At 34.2% G+C, this 21,832-nt stretch overlaps 1 protein-coding gene across 1 annotated transcript in view; it reads left to right on the top strand.

The window, feature by feature from the left end:
* The first annotated feature begins 2,687 nt into the window (after positions 1-2,687).
* LOC111428213 (cadherin 87A) overlaps positions 2,688-21,832 on the top strand; it is a 72,495-nt gene continuing 53,350 nt past the window's right edge. The window contains exons 1-2 of the mRNA XM_071199360.1: positions 2,688-2,932; positions 14,507-14,553. The gene's annotated coding sequence lies outside the window, so the exon portion shown is untranslated. The remainder of the gene's footprint in view (positions 2,933-14,506; positions 14,554-21,832) is intronic.

The following is a 21,832-nucleotide window of genomic DNA, read 5'->3' as shown; positions in this document are numbered from 1 at the left end:
GAAAAAAAAGTGCCTATAAAAATGATCGATGACTTTGGGGACGTTTTATTGCTCGTATATATTTTTTTACCTCATATCTTATCTAGAATGTTCATTTTTATGTTTCAAATACATTGAATTCGATATTTACATGAAAAAATAGAATTTGCGGAAATTTATAGTGGAAGTTATTAAATATGGAAACAGGACAAACGGGGGTGTACCGTCAAAATAACGGTGCGAAATTTCCCGGAGGCAGTCGCCCGTGAACTTATCCATAAATTACACAAAAGCCAAACTCGGTCGGCGAACGAGCACTTTAAAATTAAACATTGAACGACAAACCCGTGCCCTCGACCAGTTAAATATTTAACTCCGTTCTGGCGATAACTTTACCGTCGTACCTTAATTATGAGCGATGTTCACCTCGCGATTTTCGCCAACTCCTCAGCAATAAATACCAAGAAGCTAACCGAAAACCTAACGTAGAGAAGTGGAAAACCCGCGTGGTGCCGGTGACTTCGAGCTTTTCAATTTGCATAATAAGAAGAAACAGGAAGCGCTGTCGTTCGCATAGAACGGTGGCTTCGTGCTAACTTTTGCAATATAACTTTGTTAAGAAGTGCCGTATCAATTCCCGAAGAACACCGCCTTAGAGAGAATGCTAAATGGAGTGTTACTTCTATTTGTTACATATTAAAATAAAACATCATAATTTTAAATTCGAAATTAGTATAAATTGTATTGTTGGCTTTTCATATTTTATTTAAAGTAACCTCTAGGTGAATTTTCTGGCGGTGTCTATTGAACGTTTGGTTCCGGTTTAAGTCACACTCGACTGGATATTTGATAAGAACGTGCTTTTGGCGAACGTTCGCGACTTACCGTGCATAATCGATACGGTTAGCTGTGCAAACAACCGTTCAAATTCGCTCGGTTTACCACCAGAAATTTCAAAATCACAAATTCTTAACGTTAATAACCCTATATACTCTTCTTCCGCACAATTTGAACCGCTTAAACGGTCAAATAAAAAAGGTAAATCTTTTAAGTAGTTATGTTAGTGGCATTTATACATACAAGGTATATTACTTTAATGTTTTTTAATGTATTTTCAGTAAAAGAGTACCTTTGGGATAAGAGAATTTACCTAAAACTTTCCAGGACCATTTGCATCCTAATGGCCCCTTCGTTTTATTATTAATGCGGGCCGATAAATTCCAACGAAAGTTTCGCCCGAAATAAAACGTCTACTCAATAAGAAGAGTAATCCCAAAGGTATTATTCCCAAAGGTTTTTGGGATTCGTTACCAAGCAGAGGGTTCATTATCATATTGATTTTCTAACTTGCTTTCAAAATCACTTCTTTGGGATTAACCCAACCTTTAATCTTCGACGGTAAAGAAATAATTTAAATTGTTACTTTAAATTAAGCAATTATGCTCTTTATGTATTTATAACGTAGAGAACATCCGGTTTAAATGGATGGGTGGTTCAGGAACGCAGACAGTTTCTAACTTGTAGATCAATTATTTGAGTTGTATTAAACGTCACGACTCGGTTTCTAAGCTATTTCGTATATTTACACGAGACATATACACATTCCAATGAGCTATTTGTAAACCCTCATGAAACATGGATCCAAGGTATGATAATTAATCTCAACAAACTTTAAAATAATGAATTTCGAAAATGATTAATATTTATTTATTAATTTGAAGTTTCTAAACATTTATACTGGATGTTTGATTTGCTTGAGTTTTTTGTTGCACGGTGGAAATATTGATATTAACAAAAACGGAATTTTCTTTATAAGTTATAAAGGAACTTTTTGAGGAATTTTAAGTTTCCTGGATAAACCATTTATTTATCACGGTTAGATTGAAATGTTTGAGGTAACTTTAGTTGAGAGTTTCCAAACATTTTTGCTTGATGATGATAATTAGTTTTTTTCTGGACGGTGATGGTTCAATTAATTTAAATGAAATATTCGCGTTTTTAATCTGAGGCAGTAAAGGCGCGACGGTTATGCAAATTTTTATGACCAGCCGATGGAAGAACTTGATTCAGGTGGCGTAACGAGCTACGCGGTTCCTCCAAATTAGGTCGTCCTTTTTAATTGGAGAACATGAAAACTTTTACGGGGTCCCGAACGAATACCCAGCTATTATTGTCCCTCACAATTTCGAAATCCTTGTTAGTGTACCCTAACGAACTGTTTTTCAGTGTTTCACATTCAAAAACAAATCCAGTGAAATTACAATTATCAACTTTCCTTATTTAGGATCAAATGGAAATCAAACACAAAGCTCTAGTACTATTTTAATATCGAAAACAGTTCTACTTTTATTATTAAGATAACAGAATGCAGTTATACATTAATATATTCATTCCGTTTTGATCTCTCTTTAGAAAGGGAAAATTAAAAAAATTATTAACTTTCTCTTCATGTTCGTATTTATTAGAATTACAAAATAATCTAAAAGAAATAAAATATTATTTCTTGACTGCAGGTCGACGACTTGCGAACTTTGTTCTTCACGGAACTCCGGCTGTATCCACCTTGTATTAAAGGCAAGAAAGAGACCTCTGTTAGTGTAGAGTTTGAAATACCACCTCTACTCTCAAATAGTCTGAGTCGTTGATCCCCACTCAACATTATTCTCCGTTTCTTTTGCTCAACAGTCTTCCCGCATGTTTTTAGTGTCGTTCGTTCGTTCAACGGTAGTGATCATGCGGGTAATCGTACGGTTTGTTCGAAATTATCGTTTATAAATAAACAGTTATTCGATTTGTTTATAATAAAAAACTTATTCTTTGTGTTTCAAGTTTAGTTAGTTTTTTGTGTGAAATATTTTGTTGAGTTGCACCAAGTTATTAAGTTACCAAGTGGATTACTTATCATCATTTTAGTGAATAAAAGGAAACATTTTGGCGAACGACACTTTTTTGGGTTAGTTGAAAGTATTTAAAAAATTCTAGTCTACTTTAAAACTTATCTTCCTACGTTAGAATGAATTTTATAAAACAACATTCCAAGTTTGTCCTTGTCTCTTTCACTCAAACGAACCGGTTGGTTTCCTCGTCTTGCTAAGGCCGAGACTTTTTCGCATATTTGACCTTTCTTAAGGCGAGCCGAAGAGCTACAAGCTACCGAGAACGTGACTTATCCTCGGCTAAAATTTCGTCGAAAAAATTCTTTATTGCAATTCCTAAAAGAAACAAAAATGTGTTTTATCAAAAGACTTTTACTTTGTAATTTCAATTTAATTTTATCGATTACTTTACCTGTGATGTAAGCCTTCAAGGAATTTTGTGTTAACGACACAATGTTTATTAAGTTAGAAACTTCCGTACGTGTTCTTGAGTTGTACCGGTACCTATTTTATTTTATTGCCGTTACACGGATGTTACCAGTTAGTAAGCAATTGATTATGTTAATTTATAAATAAAATGATAGCAAATTTAAAGTTAGAAGGAAAGTTCTTTTTAAATCATGAATTTGTAGGTAATTGAAAAGTTTTGGACAAGAAAACGAACCCATACCATATTAAAGAAAAAAAATGTTTGTTCCAAAACGGTTAAGATTTAAAAAACGAATCTTTTTGACGTTATAAAGGAACCTTTGAGGTTGCGTTGTACCAAATTTTAAGTTTCCAGGACTAACCATTTATTTTATATACATTTTAAAAAACCGACGAATAAATTGACGTTTATTAAAACTGATCTTAAAGAAAACATTGTTTTTTTCAAAACGGTTAGGATTTAAGAAACGAATTTTTTTGAGGTCATTAAGGAACCTTTGAGGGTGAGTTGTACCAAATTTTAAGTTTCCAGGTCTTGTAGTTTATTTTATAAAAATTTATAATATTCATCATAATCACTCTTTTTTTGGAGATTTTGGCAATTTTTGCTTTTTACCTCAGAAATGATTATTGTTAGGGTTGAGGTGATTATACATTATGTTACTTAAACTCATTATGAGGAATATTCATACATAACATGTTTCTTTATCAGCTTTAATTTCCGAGTTGTGATATTAAAAGTCGATAATTCTGAAGCTATTCAGGCAAATGTAAAGGTATTGCAACAGAACATGAGTATCATATGCATAATTCAATGTTTTAATTACCCTTATAGGTAATTATTTTCAAAGATAACTTCCATGTCATAATAAAACATAATATTCATGTGTTGATAACTTTTCAAGTCTAAAACTTTATGTGCTTTGTAGACTAGCGATAACTCGATGCGTTCTTAACCCAAAGGTACCTGGTTCTATTCACGGTTTTTTCAAGAGTGTTTATTCTATATATAACCCCCCCAGCAATATATCCCATGCATGTTATCTATAAATTTCGAGTAGAGACATGCGCAAACTTGCTGGAAGATTAATTTATCTGTATATCCTACCAGTGCCCTTGAGTACAGCTGTGGGCTACTGGTCTGGAAACGCAGATAACAATATACACACCCTAACCACTTTTTTGACCAAGTTAATTGTTCGGCGATTAGATTTCACCGTGTGCTCGAGGGATAAAGTTTAAATGAATTTCATGGGATCCGTTGGGTTGGGTTTTGTAATTAAAAGTTTCGCGTTTATAATGTAATTAATCCACTGGGTGAAGTTTAAGAGGAATCACCACCGTCCAGTTTTCGAGGAATTTACGCATACTTGAGTTGTTGAACAGGGTTTAGGTTTATCTGAGAATTTCTGATTGAAAATAGAAGAAACTTGTTACACTTGAAACAGAAAATTAAAACCCATTCAATTTTAATCACCACCTTGAAGTTAAATTAAAAAATAAAAAGGCGAACGAAGTATTTTTAGTCCCATTTTCGAGATGAACTCTTAACACGATTCCTCCATTTACAAAATCAACACATCTCTGGTGTCGTTTTAGCTATCGGGGAGTACGAATTCTTCTCCTTCTTTTTTAAATTTTGAGTTTCACCAACCGGATGTTTATATCTTCAACGTGCGTAAAAATAAATAAGAAAGCGCGCTTCAGTATAAGATTCAATTCTCGTAAACTTTATATCCTTCCTTTATTTACTTACACCGCTCCGAAAGTTAGTATCATTAAAAAGTATATATGCCAAGGGATGAGAAGGATTTTAGAGTGAAGTGACGTAGTTTTCGTATAAAATTTTCGGAGAGAAAAGGGAACACAACTTTACCGTCTACGTCGTTAAATTTAATGAGTGCTTTGTAAGTTTTTACTCTAAGTTACGAAAAGCACGAAAGGTACAGGAAGAAAGGTTCACTGCACCTGTACATTGTTAATACCCGAGCTTTGATGCAATTAAATTAAGTTCTATAAGGGAATTGTTTGTAACAAACTTTCTATTACTCTCGAATGACCAGGTAATACTAAAAAGGTAATGATTTTTTATTTCGAAATTTAAACTTTCACAACTAACAAAAATCCATCAATAAATTAAACTAAAGCTTTAAAAAATTTGATGGACGCTTTAGAGTAGTTTTTTATGTATATTTTTTTTTGTAAAAAAGTTTTTTTAGTAATTTATGCTTTGAATTTGTAATTGTACAATTAACAGAAGTTCTATGCGCCGTTAGACCCAATTAAAACAATTAGTGATAATTATCTGGACGTTGGACTGTCGAAATTCACTTAAGCTCGTTGTATCAACCCCAAAAGGGAAAAGGTCACGTAGATAATTTGCAGAATTTCCGGGAAAAGAGAAATAGGGCTGAATTCGCGAAACCTAATTCACAACGAAGAAATTTATTGCAGGACTTTTTTATTTTTACTTTCAATTCAAATTTTATTTAATCTTAATTAACAATACTTCAAAACTGAATCTTATCGCTTAATATAATTTCCATATTAAATAAAACGACTTATTGTTTTATTCAATTTTCTTATACTTTCACTTTAATTGGTATTATATATACATAAACTTTTCAGTTTCATTAATAAAAGGAAAAGTTGGTTATTATAGAGAATGATAAAAGTAAAGATATAGAGTTGAGTTTAAAAAATCAAAGTAGCGAGGTTTATGGAAACTAAGAAATTATTTACGGCACATTAAATCTTAATTAAAATTTGCTTTAAAATGTTTCTTATTTCATTACGATATCTCAATTCTTTCCTGTGATACGACTTTTTAAATTTCGATTTTTATAAAATTTATATAAAGGTACAAAGTTGGGTTTAAAAAGTCATAGCGACGTCGTTTATGGAAACTAAGAAATTATTTACTACACATTAAATCTTAATTAAATTTGCTTTAAAATGTTTCTTATTTCATTACGATATCTTAATTTGTTTTTGAGATACGACTTTTTTCAATTTCGATTTTTATAAAATTGAGTTATTTTCTTAAGATACAAATTAATCAATAACTATTTTATGGAATTAAGTTCTGTTTCGGCGAATTTAAGCGATAAAAATTGTACTTTTGTTGAAATGTAAAAGTTTTTGTATTCATGACGTGACCAACGTTACCAATATAGTAAATCAACGCGCGCCGTTCGGGAAACTCGGAATAATTTAGGCGTTTTCTTTACTGTAATGGCCGCACTATTTCCAACCGACCGCCAGATTTCCATCGTAATCTATTCTGGCATTCAATTTCACACGTTGTGTACACGATCTTCCCTCTTGCAGGAATACTAAATCGCGTTTCACGAAGAAGGAGCATTCGAAAATCTGCTATTTGCACGCTCACTTTAATGCATACAAATTTTTATTGCCTTTCATAACTTTTATTTTGAAAAATTCGATTTGTTTATATTTAAATTTCGATCAATTATTGGGGTTTGGTGAAAAATTTCAAAAATACAATTTCGCTGTTTTATTTATTATTTTTTTTTGTTGGACATAAAAGCAAATTACTTTTTTTTGTGCAGTTGATGTTTTATTTATGTATACGTTATTTAATAAACAATGACAACAGATCGATGTGCATTAAACTGTCGAGCTTTGGACAAACATGGTCAATAAACCATTAGCTTTCCTACCTACACGTAGATTTTTTTTTAATTTCAGTTTTTTGATTTTTTAATTAATCATGATTGATGTTATTTTATGAAAAACTCAACTGGTTCCGTTTTTTAAGCATTTATTGTTCGAGAGAAATTCACTTTTACGTAACTAAAGCATTTTTCCTCGCCAACTCTCACCTACTACCTACATATCTCGTAATCTTAGATGTAATGCAATGTGTAACCCAAATGGAAAGTGAGATTTCTAAATATGTAGTTTTTTTGCTTGGTGTTTGCGTGTTTTATGACACACCCAGTATCGTCCTACTTCCATGGTTGTTCTTTACGGTATTTTTATGTTTAGCTGTAGTATTTAGGATTTTATCCTTACTAAATTGAACCGGTTTCTCCGGACGCTGATGTCGTAAAATAGTGCGAGATTTGCAGTTCCGTACACGTTTAATTCGGGAATAATTACGGGAACATCCGCGGATCCGTAGACTTTTAGGTACTAAAAGCTTGGGTCTACGCTTTTAGTACCAACTCCATAAACGTGGATTAAACAATTCCACGAATTATCTTCTTGCTTTATGAGCAATAGTTAAGCTGTGGTGCGTCAATTCAAGTTTTGTAATTAAAACTTAAACTAAACCAACTCTCAAGTTACTCACTTACTTTATAATAAAATTTGTTAATAAATTTAAAACATTAATAAACAAAGGAAATTAAATATATCACCTTTAAAAGTATCTATATTGTGCATGGAAAAAATCAAAAAATCGCGACATCAACATTTATTCGAATTAAAAAATAAAACTTGACTTGCTAAAATTTTTTTAATTTGACAATTTAACCGTAAAACTTGTGTGGTGCATGAGGGACTTAAAAAATCGTGACATCAAGAATTATGGGAATTAAAAAAATAATACCTACTTGGTGTGTTAATTCTAGATTAAATTTGCTTTAAAATGCTTCTTATTTCATAACGATATCTCGATTAGTTCTTGAGATACTAATTTTTAAATGTGATAGTTTAATATCGATTAAAATTTTGTAATTAAAATTTAAACTAAACCAATTCTCAAGTTACTTATTTACTTTATAATAAAATTTATGAATAAATTTAAAATATTAATAAACAAAGTAAATTGAATTATTTAAATATCAATTAAATTGTTTAAATAAAATAGTAGAAATTAAAACGTTGGTATTAAATATTTGAAATTGTTTTTGGATCGTTAATAAAATCGGGCCGATATTAATGGGAAATGCGAACCGGATCATAATTCACATTGAACTTTTAATTTTAATGTAATTCGGTAATAAAGTACGTGTTACGTAAAAATGAGCGTGGAATTTTCGGGAACGGGAACCACGTTTCATTCGCAAAATGCGGTAATACATCCATTTTCAATGTAGGACGCGCGCTTTTACATGTGTATTGCAAACGAACCGCATCGGATGAATCTAGAGGCTTCGCACTAATGTCATTGGTGATTTTAATTTTAAATTCTGCTACTGTGTGTACACGAGATAAAACGAATGGCCTTTTTGTCGGTTTATACGGAATTGAATGGTTTTCATGTTTACCGAATTTCGTTCATTCCAATATATTTACACAAAAAAAGAGTTTAATAAATTAAAAATCAAAGTGACGTTATTGTATTTTCATTATGTTTTTTTGCCATTTTCAGATTATTTCACATTTTCATTGTGTATTTGGAGAAATCATTTCTGTGTTTCAACCCATTTTCTCTTTCTCAGTCTTGTTTTTCATCCTTTTGTGTGCGACCAGAATCCGTGAAATTCACTTCAAAGAAAAACGTCTTCACATTTACTTTATCATTTCAGTTCATGTTGAATTAAGAAAAAAATACACGTGTGTTTTATCATTTTTTTTGCTCAAAATCCGTTATTTCGTTTGATATACAAATTGAAGTGGCTTTTGTGTCAATCGATACTTGATTACTACGTTGCGTGGTCCGTTATTTTCTGTCCCCGTAATTGAATTAATCCTGCCATTTGTCGATTATCGGTCATGTAATAATACCTTGCCCGCGTTGATTTACGGTTTAAGGCGATTTTTATCGAATTTTCTCTTTTTCCCCCTCCTGTCTTTCGTGGATTTCTCGCGCGCACGATTTTTTTTCCTTCCCTGCCAGGGCCGAAATTTGAATTTCAAATTACGGTTAGAAAACAAGAACGAGCGAGAATAAAAAATAAAAGTAAAGTAAAGAAAATGAGTTAATAAAAGTTTCATTTTGGTTTTCTGGAACATACGTATGCATATATGGATTATCATTTAAACTCTTTACATTGGTATAAATTATAGAATTTCAATTTGAAATCTCTTGGGACAGCCAAATTGACATCATTATCTCTAAAATCTAGCAATAATATCATTTCGGACACTTTTAATTCTGCTACATCGTCCGAAATATTTTTCAAATCGTTTATCTTAATATGGCAAATATCGTCATAATCCCTGGTAAACCTTAACATCATGTTAATATCCTTTTGATATCTTTGAAATCCCGCAATATAATTATAAATATTTGTTAACTCGTGTCTGGCATCATTTTACATCGTCTGCGATCTTCAAGGCACATTCAAGACCTTATCAAGAGTTGAAACAAGAAAATCAGTAATGGCTAATCCTTTGGATAGTCATATGCTTTAGCCGGATATTAAAAACCTATTACTTAGTACTTCACCATTTACAGGAATTAGTATCTCTTTTAGGTGTTGGACACTGCAGGTAATAATCAAGTTCAACCCAATAGGAATAACCTTAATATTAAAAAGAAATGCACGTCTTTCTACATAGATAACATAGCAAAGAACTCTTTTTGTTTGAACGCTTGCATTTACGTGGAAACGTTCTCGCTGAAAAGGCAGATGTAGGAACTGAGTTGTACTCGTTGCATTCGAATCGCTTTCATCTTCCATCGTATTTCTAGACATATCCGGTCATATGGTAGTTCATTTCAAATTTTATTTGATTATACGTAGAAATATAGAGAGTAGAAGTACGACCAAAGTTTATTTGACATTCTTGAAATAGAAAATTTTATGTAAATGTCTTTAAAGTTGACATTAAAACGCTTGCATAAAGAATTCGACTCAAAAAATGATGGTGAATGCATCAATGATTATTTCGGTTAATCTCATTAAAGTAAATTGCTGGTAATGGTATGAAATTGCAATTTAATCAAATTTTTTTGGTTTGTAACATACTGTTCTAGATACGACGTCGGAAATTCTTATAATTGAAGATTTTAAGTTTCGATTTAGGTTTCGAATCTCGTATCGGACGCGGTGTCGATTTATTTCCGCTTTGGAAACGGGGATTAATTGCGTTTTGAGTGGACAAAAGGGGGCTACAAAGCCGGATGGCACGGTCAAACCCCACCGACGCAACGCAACGAGCCGAACCATTTAAATAATTAGTTTTGTCGTTTTAGTTTAACAGCTCGTATCGTGAATGTAATCAACTTTGACTCGATGAGTGATCCATCCCGATTATTTATCGACTTTCAAAGTATCTTTAATGTTACTGATAGGTACTCGATATTGTTTTATTTAATGTTTTTGTGCTTTAGGTACATTTAGTCTTTTAAGAATCATCATTGCTCATTGAATTGAAAGGAAAAGAAACGATAAGGGATGGAGAGTGGTCCTTTAAGTCTCGTGAAAGCGCGGATAAAGTAAATATTCCGTCCGAGATTGCACGGTCTCTTAACCTGGGTGAGATACCGGGTGAAGAAGGGGGCGTTATTTGCATCCTTTGCACCGAGGACACTCTCCTTAATCAATCCGTGGAGGCGGAAAACCAGGGGACCATCCCCGCAACTACGAATATTTAAAAATCAATTTCCATTCTGATATCGAATTCAGGATTTTCCAACGAGATTTATTGAAACGAAGTTTCATCGGATGCGCCATGTTGAAAGCCGCACCGTTTAACTATTCGTAATTCCCTTTTCTCATTTCAACTTTCCTTTATTGATCTCCACCTTCACGAAAATAAATAATAAAAAAATTTCTTTCTATCCCTTTTTACAACGGGTAATATTTTGTTGGTTCAGATTTTCCGCATGGTTCGTATATCTTTTGGCTCTTTTTTAGTTTCTTTTCCCATAAACACGTCCTAGAACCGCGGTAAACGATCGCCGAAACGAGAAATGAACAGCTCGGTGTAAAGCGCACGTCGGAAGCTATTGAATATAACCGTTAAATTTTACGATGGGGACGTTTGCATGCGTTTTTGGATTGGCGGCGAACGTAAAATATGAATATTTACGATTAGGTTTCACGTCGACATCGTCGTAAAACGATCCAAAACGTTCATTTCTAGACACAAATACCTCTAGGACTAAAAGAAATTAAAGATTAAACGCATTATTGTTTCATCTAAATTTAATTTTCTAACTAAAACTGAATTGCACGACTCGACTCGACTCGTTAAGGCGTTCTTTGAAGTTCCATTAAGAAAATTTAGAGCGATACACGTAAAATTCGCTTCCAGGTAATTTTCGCTCCCCCAAAAGGATTCGTTCTGTCCCCCCTAATTGAACAATTTCTAACAAATTTCTTACATCCACTCGAGGAAATACTCGAAAGATTACTCACTTGGAAAACCGTTTCTACAACGAGCAAAAAAGAACATTTGTATAAATAAGAAGTAAAAGGTTAAAGATTAACGTGTTTATTTCAAGGTCGATTAACTTACAAAGTAGCTTTTAATTGAAACGATTAAAATTGCGATTTGAAATTCCTCTCAACTTGAAACGTAATACGTATCGATTGCGTCATAAGAATATGTAGGTATGTGAGAATTGGTTGGAATGTCCTTCTCAAGAAGTCGACGAAGTTGGGTTTTTGTTGACCTACATTCAAGACATGCTAATGAAAGTCTTCTTGAGAAGTAACGGTGCGTAACGGTGGAAAATCTTTTGTTGCACCATTTATTTTAATTTTTATCTATTTTTCTTTTCCCATCAATCTAAATCAAAATTTATCATCACTATTAATTTATAGTCGAATTAATTTATCAATATTGTAGTGTCATCCGGGCCATCAAATCTATACCCGAAATATCCCGGAGCTTTTCAAACGCCATAATTCAATGCACGTTGTTCCCATAATGTAGCTGGATAATATTTACAACCGCCGAGTATTATATTCGGGTGCATTTCATCGATATTGATGAATTAATGGAAACGAACAACGGGTCCTGGTAACTGAGTGCCTCTTTTACATTGAATCATTATGTTTTATGGATTCCAGTTATTGCTATTTTGGATCTAATATTAAACCCGATGTGGTAATTATTTTGTGAAATGTTGTATTGTTAATGTAATTAAAAAAGATTAATAACAATCGTATATTGTCAGAAAAATCATAAAAAATCGATTTTAAATGCAATCATTCTGAAAATTGGATTATTATTTAAGAAAAGTTTCACCTTTTTAATGGTAAAATCCGTTTTTGAAAATAACTTTTAGTTTTTGAGTTATAATGTTTTAAAATTGAGAATCAACGACAACAATTATTTTTCGATAACATTAAAAAATTCTCATTTTTCTGGAATATTGTGATAATTTCGAGTTATATAAAGAAAATTATTTATTTTATCATGGTGAAATCCGATTTTAAAAAATTCGTTTAATTTTTGAGATAAAAATTCTTAAACAGAATCGTACATTATGAGATACATTTTGTGGAACGTTACTAAAAAAATCATAAAAAATCGATTCTAAATGCAATCATTCTGAAAGTTGGATTATTTATTAATAAAAGCGCCACCTTTTTAACGGTACACTCCATTTTTGAAAATACCTTTTAATTTTTGAGTTATAATTTTTTAATTAAATAAAAAATCTATTATTCTCAAGATTATTATTTTCTATTTTAAAATGATTACAAGAGTTCATGTGAAAGGATCCTTTTGTTTAGTTTTCCGGTTTCATTTTCGTTGCGAAACAATGAATAAGTTGGAATATATTCGAAATAATTTATATCTCTCCGAGGCATTTAAATAGACTAATTGTTATGATTACTGTGAAAACAAATAAATCGGGCAAGTATATATGAGTTAGCAGTCGCTATCAATCAGATCGATACAAGTTTCCCAATTAATTAACTATAACGATAATTAATGACTTTTGTTAGATATTTAGACCATAGAATCCAATTAATATTAATTGGGTTTGTAATAACCGCATATAAACGGGTGGAATATGGCGCTTAATCATAATTTCCGGGATATTTCTTTCTTTTGTAATAAAATGTACGGTTGATAAACTTCTGGATTATGTTCCGTGTGGTGGTGACAAGAAAAGATGCCCTTTTAACAAACCCCCCACTTATTAAAGGCCATAATTTCGCTCCGATTTTTTGTTCCTTTTCCCCCTCGGACAAATTAATTTAAAAGATTTTTGAAAGAAACCGAAACTTCGTCGAACTCTCCCCAAGGATTTTCTCGCCCCAATTTTCCTCGGGATATTTTCCCTTTATTCCAGGCGGACCAAAGGGGTTGGTTTTCTTTAAGAATTACGCCACCCTCGCGCGCAACTTTGCAGTCCGGAGATGACGTCCTCCGACTACGACGCTTTCTGGGTCGTTCTCTTTACTCTCTTTCTCTTTCTCGCTTAATTCTCTAATATTTCATCCCCCGTTTATCGACGTTATTATTGTCAACCGGGAGCGGGTGTTCCCAATGATTTTAGGACAGCATTTGGCGGCGTACTAACCTAAAGCTCTCGCCCATATTACATTATATCCAACATTTCCACCCAACCCTATTGGATTTTCTTTAATACCAACGTAACATAACTTTTTCGTTATGACCATCATTTGTCGACACATTTCTACAAATTACTTTTAGTTTGAATTTAAAATAAAATCGGGATGAGGTAATATTAAAAGAAGAAAAATTTATAGGATTTCCTGTTAGTTAAACAATCCATCAACAGTTCATGGTCGACAACCGAACAATGCCAAGTCGATAATTCAAATTAGTCGACAGCTCCGCAGCTCCGATGCCCATTTGAGAGATGCGCTTTGCTGTTACAAACGACGTCCATTTGTTAGTCGACGAGAAGTTCGACGTTTCGTTATTTGCTTTCATTTTATCAACTTATTTCCATCAACTGTTGAAGAAAATCCAAATTTTTGTTGCAAACTCATCACCATCACCGAATCGTTTAAGTTACTAATCGGCTCACCAAAATTGATACTTGAAACTCGAGAGATGCCGACTCTAAACTCGACCATTTATCACGGTAATCTTCGTAAGTGCGTAATGGTTAACTGAAACCGGAAACTTCACCTATAAATCAGTAATTAATAGGCGTTCCCGTTGGATATCCTCCGTACACGCACCGAGAACTCAAAGGGATCGGATTATCCCAATAAACGGTTTGCCCGGATTAATTATCGTCGGAAGACCTTAAAGCTATGAGTAAACTAGTCTCTAAGTACTTGGTTTATTTACTCGTATTACCTGTTAAACTATGTTATATATTTAAATTAATTATAATTTATGAGAATAATTTTTCTTTTTTGTTTCAGCTTTCCGTTCTAAAAGTTTAAAACAACCCCTGCAGCCATTATTTCCGGTAAGTACATCATCTGTCAAAATACGCTTCTCGTTTACCGCAACATTCTCTTCCCCGTAATTCTCCGACCAAAAGATATTAAGATTACGAAAATTTCGTTCTCGCTTCCGGTCCTGAAGCGTTTTCAGTCACGTCGCGGGTTTCGGTCGAATGTCTTCTTGAAGACATTTTGAAGATATTTTGATGCCGGCTCTCAGCTGTCGCTAGATTTATCTCGACGCCCAGCACCGAGACGCCCTTCTTGTAAAAGTAATGGTAGGGAAAATGTCGCGTTTGGGCAATTCAACTGCGCTAAAAGTTCGACCTTTCGTTCCATCCAATGCGAATTCTCGTTCTTTACCTTCATAACACGTAGAGACATTTTTCATATTTATTTTGAAATACGCGGTGTGTAAATTAAGTAATGACATTGGCAACGTAGCATTCGATCTGGCAACACTTGGGACGCAGGACTTGGAGAAGCGGCAGGTGAACATGTCAGTACGAGATTGAACTAGCTAAAGTCATTTGGTGCAAGGCAATTTTCAAGAACCGATGAAAATGTCCAGAATCCGGGATCTTGTGAATTCAGTTCGTCGGTTGACAGTTAGAATGATCGGGGAAGAATTAAATTTGACTCACACCACCGTTCATCAAATTTTGACCAATGAATTGGGGATGAGAAAAATTTGCGCAAAAGTGGTTCCAAAAAACCTTTCGCAAGACCAAAAGGACATCAGAAGAGACTTCTTGGAATCGATTGAAAATGATCCCCATTTTCTGGAACGTGTCAATACTGGAGATGAGTCTTAGATGTTTGAGTACGAGCCGGAGACCAATCGCCAAAGCATGGAAGAATGAGCAAGTCGATCAAAAGCATGCTGATTTGTTTTTTCGGTGAAAAAAATCAGTATCATTACTTAATTTACACACCTCGTATTCTAAATTTTTTTTTAAATTTTCATTTAAGTACCCTAATAAAGTTGTCAGTACTAAATAAAAGATCCTGTTCGTTAGCGAGAGTAAATTTCGTGTAAAGATCCAGCTCGAAAATCCCTTAATCCTGGGGAACAATCTCGACACTCCGGCCGTAACCCCGTTATAAAAAACGGATTACGTACGGCGTCGCTAATCAAGGTTAACGGTCAGAGGGGAGACACCGCCCCCGCGAGCTTCTCGACTCTCTAAAACTTTGGAATTTACGAGGACCCCCCCGCCGACTCGGACTTAAGAGAAGTCGCTCCGGGGCTGCCGTAAGTAACATTCCGGAAAGTTTCGGGACTTGTCACGTCACTCCTAGACAATAACCAACTTTCCCAATTTCCCCCACCGATGACGTCGCGTGAACAGCGGACCAAGCTTTACTTTGCAACCCTTTCGATTGAAACCGAAGGGTTTTAGTGAACAAAAACTTGACGACAAGAGACTTTTAGAACTCTCTCAACTTTACTGTTAACTCAATCTTTTAATGGTAAATATTATTATAGAATACTTTATATTAATCACTTTAATCTTATTTAATCTAATTAAATAAAAACAATGCTATGTTTCGTCACAGATTAATTCCTTTTTCCCTGATTCACCGATTTTCCCGTCAGTTTTCATCAAAACCGGGATTACACGTCCATAGAGAATGACTGTGTGGTAACCTAGTTAATTATTTACCAAGCCAAAACACCGGGTTCGGGTCACCGTGTGTCATTGTTTGTCCTCGGTAACAATCATTTATTGGTTTATCGATAATGATAAATCTGAATTTCGATTCGACGTTGAATAATTAAACCGCAATATTAAGCTTTTAATCTACATCAGACGTTCTTATATCAGGGTGATGCTACACATAGATTCATAATTAAATTAGTTGTTTACGCAAGTTTGTTTGTTGAGATGTGGTTTTTATTTATTTTTAATCTTGTTAACGTAATTCATTAATAAATTCGAGTTTTGTTATGGATCAATGTTTAAATTTTGCTGAAAACTCAATATATTTGGACACAACTATTACAATCGGTGTAACGAGGTGCTATCTATTTCCTTCTTTTCTTTTCTTAGCAGTTTCTTTTGTGCGTTCCACCTCCCAGAGTAAGTATAGAAATCAGTATTAACGTCAACAGTAACTTTCTGTCAGTAAATCTCAGAAAGGCAAGATTTTACCTGGTTCTTTTACTTCATATATAAGTATTGGCCAACTATTTGCTTCAGTGTCTCCATCTGGGTGCCACATTATAAGCGCAAAAGTGGTTTGCATTTTCAAAGTTGTAATCTGCTTTCGCATACTTAGGAACATATAATGTCAAAGTCAATTCCTCTCCATCTCGAGTTCATGTTTTATGTGCTTGCCTGCACAGAAGCTAAGCTTCTGACAAAAATTGCGAATTCAGCTTTAATAACAACGCATAACTCCTGATCAAATTTCCTGGAAGGCCAACTTGGTGGCCATAACTCGCCATAAGCTCGCTAGATCAAAGAACATCCCATTTGGTGAAATAGCACCTTTAGCCACAACAACACCATGAATTAAAAGTTAGTCCAAGCAAATTTGTTTTTGGACACACAATTTAATAAATTGATCTTAAGAGATAAATTTTTCTTTTGCTATAGATTTAGATATCTTTACGTCCATTAAAACCAGACACAATCTAAAGGTTCTTTTATTCTATCTTTTTGCGGTGGAAAGAAATAGAAAAGCATTTTCTCTTCTGTTGGTCGTTTACAATGGGCGCATCTCGCCTGCAATCGCGAAAGAGAATTTTCCCGGAGAATAGAATCACGTTTCTTCGAACATAATAACCCAATACGGCGTTTAACCAGTTCAAATAGAGCGTGGAAATTAGAGAGGATGGCCTCGCCGTAGAACTACCCCTTGGGGGTGAGGATGTAGTTACAGAGAGCGTCCACTCCTCGTTAGGACGATAATTCCATGTTTGCACGACAATTCAATTCTTATTCCTCGTGGAGAATGTTAATGGAGAATTAGATTTCGTGTTTAAATAATCATTAATAATTCAGTCAAAAATCTTACCGGAATCATTTTAGTCAAATGAAAGAGTTCATGTTACTTGGCGAGTGTAAAAGAAAGAAAAGTCTTTCGATTCGAAGTTTCTACCGGAAGTCTGGGTGTAATTTAATTACTCTATCCCGGTAGTAAAGTGGGGTGGCTTTTAGTAGCAGTAACGTTCCGACGGCGACGACGACGACGGCGTTTGCTAGTTTTGTTCGTTTTTACGTATCGGACACGACTTTACCGGGGCTGACCGTCCGTCCAAATCCTGTTTCAAGCAGCCGTACACGGATTATTCCCTGCACGGCACCCGGGATGCCCGGAAGCGGATGTAAACCCGACTCTCTTTCAGTCGACACGATTGGGGACGAACTTTATACGACAAAAAAAAACGAAACCCAGCTTTGCTATGACTACAACTGCTCAACAATTTTCAACTATTTTTTTTTTATTTTTTAATAAAAATCTATTTTTTTTTGTTTGTTTTCTTGGATTGATGTTACAATATACGCCCGAGGCTAAGCCGTATTTGAATAGGTGATTGGGATGCTATTCACGTCGCGGCGTCGTCGTCGCGACGCCACCTACATAATAAGACCTTCGAAAACCGACCTGTATTGTATCAAACGGAAAACGTCGATGTGTGTGCCCTAAAAGGTCGAAGAAGAATCGAAAAACGAATTGACACCGAACTGCCAAACCGTGTCGATTTATTCCGACTTATAAACTTCTTTCGCCTGTCTAGTGTTTATTTTTCTTGGAACGCGGCGAGAAGTTTTAATAAAATAATCCGATCCGGTCTGAAACTTTATCGTCGCTAATCCCAATGGAGGTCCTTTGGGTCTCGTAAAAATTTAATCTATCGACACGCACAGAGAGTTCCCCACCTGCCAGTCGAGAATTAACTTAATGGAACCCCCATTATGGCACTAATTAATTTTCAACTCCCTCGACGGTTAAGCTTGCTCGACCTGGTCATATTCTCTCGATGGAATTAAGTTATGTTTTAGCTATATATAGGTTATTGCTCAAAATACCCATCTATACGATGCATAATTAATTTAATCAATATAAACTTTAACGATTTCCCATAAAATCTTCTTAAACTGTAAATGCACTTAATTACATCGAAATCGATTCAACGAACAAACCCCCCCATCAACTACGAACAGAACAACAACGAAGAGTTAAAGAAGTAGGCTAGGTAAGCAAGATAGGGTTTGGAAATTCAATTTTATAGCTCGTCAACAACAGCGGGCTGTTGTAATTGTAGCTGAAGCTTCGAGGTTCGTGTTTCGCTCGTCGAGCATATCGCGTTGATGAAGTACAATATCCGGATTGCCGCTAAATATTAGCCTGTCACGCAACCTGTCGGTGGATCCCCCCAGATTATGTGCTGCTGAAGAAATTCTTATGAGGGAGGGATGATTTATTGAAGCGAATTCTGACGGGCAATTCGTTAGATATAAGATGGGGGTAACTAATGTTTACATTTTCCGGGTAATATCAGTATGTTCTAAGTAATTAGCTATTAATATCTCATATGGTTTAATACTAATAAATTAAATTTTAATTTTCTACAATTATAAAAACTCAACTTTTTTATATATAAGAATTATATATGAGCGAAATGTGCAGAAAGTTGATAAAAGAGGATTAAATTCTACACTGACCAAGTTGAGCATACAAACTCTGTATAATACCGTAATATTACTGTCTTCATCACGAACTTCAAAACATGCTAAAAAACATCTTCAAAGAATGAGGAACACCCCACCGGGTGTTGACACCTTGCGGTTGCTGCCCAATTTCCAGTATTGGTTAAGCGAGAAAGATCCCGCTTAAATGCTTCTGGATTTCAAAATAAATCTGGCTGAAATAATTTTTACTTTTTAGCAGTCCTTATGAGTACTAGAAAGTAAGCTGGACTCCTTAGTTCTTCGCCCTTGTCTTCAACAAGTAAGATTTTTGCAATGTACCACATGAATCATGATTTTTCCAAAATAATAATAAACAGACCAAAAAATACACTTCAGGTATATTGTACAATTACGTAAGCTATAACTTGAGGTGTTTTATGTACGGATGGAGTCATAAAACTTGACGAAATTGTCGAAATTCTTTTATTGAGATGTTTCATTTTACGATTATGGAATTTCCCTTGGTAGAGAGACCTTATTATGGTACGTGCCTCCCTAACAATGTAACATAAACCTTTTTATTGTTCCGAATTTTCGGTTGAGAGATAATTTTTTTTAAGATTACGAGAACCTAAACTAAACGATTCCATTTAAAGTACTCCTTCGCAAACAAATCATATCAAAATATTTTTCTTTTTTCTAAATTTGTTCGTGATCTTTTTAAAACTCTCGACTAAAACATAAATTTTCTTCCCCAAAGAACATAAATTACGAACCTGACCCAGCGAACTGGCTATTTATCTAGAACGTAACCTTCCTCCCCAAATTAATATTTAATGCGTATTTTCGGGGGAAATTCACGGACTTTAATTTACTAGTTGCGGTGGTTTGCATTAATCAACCCCCTGTGATTTTACCCCTCTTTCAAATGACGCGAATCTCTTTTGCGCTGTTTTCAACTCAACCCTCATTTTATATTTCATTGATCATTCGTTCGTACGAACCATGTCGTTGTTCGCTTCATAGCCTTTACTACTGACTAATTAGCAGCGCAAATTGCGCTTATTACGTTTTACACGTACTCCGAAACAGAACTTTTATTCCCTATTTTTGGTGTCACTCCATTTCATATTCTCTGGTTAAAAAAAAACGTAAAAAACAATTTTTATTTGTGCCCTTTTGATTTTTGAGGTAGAAATTATTTCAATCACATTTGTGGAATGTTATTGAACAATTCATGCAATATTAAATAAGAGCGTTTCAATGTTTAGAGCTAATACCTCGATTCTGTTTAAATCAAAACAAAGCTTTATAATAATAATAAAACAATTTGGAATTTATAAAATAAAATTAAACGAATATACATATATTTCCCACAAGATCACAATTTATTAAAACTACCTTTTGTTAGATATAATTTGGTTTGAAACGCCGTATTTCATCTCATAGTATTTGTCAATAATATTATCAAAAGGAATCCGTTTTGCCAAATTCATTTTATGTTTATGTTTTTTATCCAAATGGAATCTTTTCGATAATTTATCCCGAACGTTTTGAGTTTTCTTGAAACCACTATTATAGTGTTTTATTTTCAACTTGTCAAAAGATTTATTGGAACGACCAACAACATCGGCTTGATACATCGGAACTCTTCTTTTAAACTTGTGACCTATCTCAACGACACCAATTCCCGTAGCTAAAATACTTAGAACGACATTGATAACGCTCAGTAATTTAATAAATTGTCCCAGAGTGAGGAGAGGCATGATTCAAAATTACAAGAACGAATACTTTGAGATGATGGGACCACAAGTTTTCACCAGGTTATTATCGACTTGGTCATCGGGACATTCTTGAGCATGTTCGGGTATAAACCTTTGTTGTTGTTTACCGGAAAAGTCAATGTCTTCTGCCAACTTTACCAAGTGTCGTTGTTCAACACCCAAGAATGCACCAATTAGCAGTATTGGTATACTCGGACGCCACTTGGCTGGCATATCACCTCACTTATGATTTTTTTATGTCCGGAAAAAAATATTATCTTAAAACGATTTTGATTATAATAAATTGACGATGACTTGTGACATAAATTTTTTTACTAATTTATTACAATCAAAGCTTACTGAAATATTTATTTTTTAATTTGATGTAATTTGAATCACTCTTTAAGATTGTTTATTTTTGTTATAGTACACGTGATATACACCTCTTTTTTTTTAGATTTTTTGATTGTTCATTAGTTATACTGCCGTCGAGAGCGACACAGAATGGGTGAGTTTTCGCTTGTTCATCACGTCAAGCTTTCGCGGCGTCGGCTATCGTTCGTTATCGATGATCGCCTGTGGCCGATAGCTTCACCGTAGGTACGATAGAATAAATGTACGGCCCCCGGGCTGATTAGTCGTCGATCTGAGCCATCGTACGGGTTTTGGTCTGAACCGAGAGCGAGCAGTTCGTTATTAACCCCGGCGATTTATTCGAATTGGAACAGGGGCCGAAGGGCTCGTTTTCAGGATGTTTCTTTTTATTATGGCCGTTTCTCCATCAGCCACATCACGATCCACGATAGACAATCGTTTGTAATCAATCTCGACGTTTTTACGCTTTATAACAAAATTAATTAATAATATTTGGAATATTCCAACTAATTAGTAATTAG

Source organism: Onthophagus taurus, chromosome 10, assembly GCF_036711975.1.
Source record: "Onthophagus taurus isolate NC chromosome 10, IU_Otau_3.0, whole genome shotgun sequence".
Taxonomy (NCBI): domain Eukaryota; kingdom Metazoa; phylum Arthropoda; class Insecta; order Coleoptera; family Scarabaeidae; genus Onthophagus; species Onthophagus taurus.
The sequence above is the reverse complement of the archived record's forward strand: the minus strand, read 5'-3'. Positions and strand labels throughout refer to the sequence as shown.